This window comes from Spinacia oleracea, chromosome 5 (genome assembly GCF_020520425.1).
Source record: "Spinacia oleracea cultivar Varoflay chromosome 5, BTI_SOV_V1, whole genome shotgun sequence".
Classification (NCBI taxonomy): Eukaryota; Viridiplantae; Streptophyta; class Magnoliopsida; order Caryophyllales; family Amaranthaceae; genus Spinacia; species Spinacia oleracea.
Genome location: NC_079491.1, coordinates 93,610,183 through 93,614,857, shown reverse-complemented (window position 1 = coordinate 93,614,857; position 4,675 = coordinate 93,610,183). Strand labels below are relative to the sequence as shown.

Sequence of the window (4,675 nt, the reverse complement as noted above, 5' to 3'; positions counted from 1 at the left end):
CTTGATTAGAATTAATAAGGACTGAATAATTGGTAGATTATTGGTGCCCTTGATTAATTGCTGCAAATGTTTACGTGATGCATAATGTGTTTTACTAACCAGCTATGTGGGCCATTCATGATAATGAATGGGTGAATGGTATATATTGTATATGTACTGTTTTGCAGGTTATGAAGTGACTAGTATGGCCCAAATAGGATAGAAAATATGGTCTGCGTACCATTAATTTGAATGTAATTGGTCTGAAGTACCAAAGTTATTTTTCAATTCAAATATGGTCTGCGTACCATCAAATAGTTGTAATTAGTTATAGCTTATCCTATTTGAAGAAAATGGTGCCTCCCACGGAGATTTTCAAGACGGACTTTGAAGTTAAAGCTTCAAGATGAAGTCAGGCCATACTAGATCACAAATATCTTATGCATGTTTTAAGTTATTTATTGTTTTAAATATGTCTTAAAATGCATGAGATCAAAAGCTTGATTATGTTGCATGATTAAGGATTTTAGTTCACTTAAAATCTAACCAACATAGTAAGAGCCTTAAGTTCCAAACTTAAAAATTGAGTTAAAAGGTGCCATGCCAAAATATACACTTGCTTGGATATCCTTTACATCAATCTAGTAATAGTTTTCGCTCAGCGAGGTGTTACTTATTGGTCCTAAAGGGGCAAGGTACACAAATAATTGTGAGTACATGTTAGTTTTGGTGAAACTCAACGATATAAGTAAGGAGTCCTTTTATGTCGTGGCAAATTCGATAGGTTTACCTAATAAGTTCTTAGACGTACCTATCAACCAAGAATAGTTTCTAGACTATTAGCAAAACGCTTTTGCTTACCTAAGATGTTCTAGGATTAAGTCGACAAACTGTGCTTAGTTCTTCAATGATTTTAGGATCTTGGAATCATTTTATTCACACCTGGCGGAACACATAACTTGAATAAAATGCTTAATAAACATTGAATTATGCATGTATGCTAGAATTTAAGTTTATTAAGAGAAACTGTGAATGGTTATTTATTTGTTTATTCTTTTCAATTGTAGTTTTAATATGGCAAACAACAATCAAAACATCATCATGGGTTCTGAGCTTATGGTCAAGCTGAACCTGGCAAATTTTCTTGAATGGGAAGCTAAGCTAGTTGAAATAGTCAAACTCAATCGACTTGAGTATCACTAGTGGAAAAAACCCCTATTGAGGCGGGCTTTTAGGCCTTGTTGAGGCGGACATTGCTCGCTTCAACAGAGGGGGCTTCAACAGGTCTGTAGCTATTGAGGCGGGCATTGTTCGCCTCAAAATGTGACTTGTTGAGGCGGGCTTAGCTAATGCCCCCCTCAACAGACCCATTAAGTAGCATAATAATGGGGACCTGTTGAGGCGTACAATAACTATTGCCCCCCTCAATAGTTTGCTGAAAATTGCATTTTTGTATAATTTTCTTTTTCTTTCCTATTGTTTGGGTCTTGATAAGTGCGCACATAATATTAAAGTTTTGGAGATAAAAACCTTGATATACTAAACATGTGTCATTATTATTAATCAAATAAGGAATTCAAGAATTATAGATCTGAGTTTCTGTACTACTCGTATTACATTATAAGTACAAAGTAGTATCTTACAAAGTTGAATAAATCAAATTACGCAACACAAATTGACAACGTATGTTTTAATTCTTCTAACCAATGAATCTCTCATCCATGACACACCTGAAAAAAAAATTAAGAAAGCAAGACATCATCTTATGAGCAAATAACAGTAAAACAAAATTGAAGATCCTTCAATAAGAAATATAGACACAATAATAAGAAAAAAAATTATAAAACAATTGGCATGAAAAAAACGATTATAAACCAGAAAGAAATAAGAAAAAAACGATTATAAGCCAGAAAGAAATATATTATTTCATTTTTCCAAAAATTACCTAAAAAATGAACAAAAGCAAAACAACAATTTAGATAAAAATTAAACTCCATATATGAAAGTTAATTTTTAAAAATATTCAGATTCTAAACATTTATTAACTAAAATGACCTTTTATTAGATGAAAAAAGACAATAAAATGAAACTTACTTATTTAGATCTACAAATGTCAGACGACGAGGTTTTTCGCCACCGAGATCCTAACGCCGGTGTCTTTTCATTACGAATACAGTCACCACTCATGTCAGAGATGAACCTTATTGACTGAAGATCAAAATAAATCAATAAGCAGAACACCCAATTTTCCCCAAAAAATCGAATTAATTGAACAAGCAACATATTGTCGACATTAGCGAAGAAGTCAAAGCATCCTCAAATCATGAACACGTTAAGAAAAAAAGGGCAAAAACAAAATTCAATCAAAAATTAATGTGAAAAGGAGATTTGTACCTTGCTGATCTGATAATAGAGATGACGATTCAAAGCATCAATTTCTCCATATTTTGTGAACCGCAAATACGGAAGGGGAGAAGACAACGGGGGATGGAGGAAGTATGACCCATGGCTGATTTTCTTCAAGAAAAAATGGAATCCCAAAAAATAAAGGAGATGAAGATAAGAACAGATCTTGGAAATAAGGAGATAATGCTAAAAACGCCTAAGGGAATAAAGGGTAAAGACAAATTTAGGATATAAAGAAACCCTAATTGTGACTACAGTACGTTGTATTTTTGGGCTGTAGAATTCATTAAGGCGGACTAAACCCAAAATCACTTCAACATAGTCTCTTGAAGCGAACAGTACAATGCCCCCTTCAACAGCTAATGCCTATTGAGGCGGGCATTTAAAAGCCCCCTTCAACAGCTTCTGCCTATTGAGGCGGGCAATAAAAGCCCCCTTCAACAGCTTCTGTAGAAGCGAACACCACAAAAGCCCGCCCCAACCTGTTAGTAAAATATTTGACCCGCGTTGACTAAGTGGCTATTGAGGCGCGCTTATGTATGCCCCCCTCAACAAGGGGGCTACAACAGGGGTTTTTTCCACTAGTGTATGTACTGTCTCATCCCATGCCAAGCTACTATGCCAGAGACATGACCCCTGAGAGATTTTACGCCTGGGATGCGGATCTCAAAAAGGTTATGAGTCTCATGCTGAACAATATCCCTGATGATTGGGCTAAAAGGTTTGTAGCCTATGAACCTTTTACGCTCATCAAGAATCTGAGGGATATCTGTCGTGGAAGTACGGAGGACAGGGACCTGAACGTCCATGAGTTGATTGAATCAATGTCTAGTCTAAAGGTTAGTTCTCCCAACAGGTGTTATAGGATGGAGGTCCAAGAAACACATGTTCAGCTCCTTCGCACTAAACAGAGGGTAGGCGTCCCACTGAGGTTCCATGTGGATCTTATGTGTTCATATTTTGATCGCCTAAGTCTACTAGGAACACCAATAAGCAAAAGGATGGCAGTCTCTGTCTTGCTCAATTCACTACACAGTGGGTTTGGTCGCTTCAAGCAACTATACCTAAGTGAACCAAGAGAAGAAACAGTTGCAGAATTTATTCACCTTGTCAGAAAGGCTGAAATAGTACTGGACTGTGAAGCCAAAGATTTACTCAAGGCTAGAAGGAGACCGTTCAAGAAAGGTGGAAAGTCCAAGGGCAATGCTAAATCAAAGCAGGACAAGTCCACATCAAGCTGTCTTTATTGTGATGGAATAGGCCATTACAAAAGAGAATGTCCAAAGCTAAAGGAAGATCAGAAGAACGGAACAGTCGTTCCATCTTCAGGTATTTTCATTATAGACTGTATACTTGCTAATTCAACTTCTTGGGTATTAGATACAGGTTGTGGCTCACACTTATGTTCCAATCCACAGGGACTAAGAAGAAGTAGAAAGTTAAGCAAGGGTGAAGTCGACCTACGAGTGGGAAATGGAGCACGGATTGCTGCATTAGCTGTAGGAACTTACTATTTGTCGTTGCCCTCCGGGCTAGTTTTGGAACTGGAAGAATGTTTCCATGTTCCAAGTCTTACTAAAAACATCATTTCAGTTTCTTGCTTAGATGCTAAGGGATTTTCCTTTTTAATAAAAGACAATAGTTGTTCGTTTTATTTTAAAGAGATGTTTTATGGATCTGCTAGATTAGTCAATGGACTTTATTTATTAGATCACGACAAACAAGTATATAACATAAATACCAAAAAGGCCAAAAAGGATGATTCAGATCTCACCTATCTGTGGCATTGTCGATTAGGCCATATAAACTTGAAACGCTTAGAAAGACTTCAAAGGGAAGGAATTCTAGAACCATTTGACTTAGATGATTATGGTAAATGCGAATCATGTTTACTTGGCAAAATGACAAAGCAACCTTTCTCTAAAGTTGGAGAAAGAGCAAATGAACTATTGGGTTTAATCCATACAGATGTATGTGGACCAATGAGTACAAATGCTAGAGGTGGTTTCAGCTACTTTATCACTTTCACTGATGACTTCAGTAGGTATGGTTATGTCTACCTAATGAAGCATAAGTCTGAATCCTTTGACAAATTCAAGGAATTTCAGAGTGAAGTAGAGAATCAATTAGGCAAGAAGATTAAGGCATTGCGGTCTGATAGAGGCGGTGAATATCTGAGCTATGAATTTGATGACCATCTGAAAGAATGTGGAATTCTATCAGAATTGACTCCTCCTGGAACACCACAATGGAACGGTGTGTCGGAACGGAGGAACAGAACCTTGCTAGA

The 4,675-nt window shown here is 36.7% G+C and overlaps 1 long non-coding RNA gene across 1 annotated transcript; it reads right to left on the bottom strand.

The window, feature by feature from the left end:
- Positions 1–1,516: 1,516 nt before the first annotated feature.
- On the bottom strand, positions 1,517–2,498 carry LOC130460647 (uncharacterized). Its single transcript, XR_008920559.1, has 3 exons — positions 2,374–2,498; positions 2,074–2,187; positions 1,517–1,709 (listed from the first exon to the last, which is right to left on the bottom strand). It is a non-coding gene; the product is annotated as an uncharacterized lncRNA (long non-coding RNA).
- Positions 2,499–4,675: the final 2,177 nt, after the last annotated feature.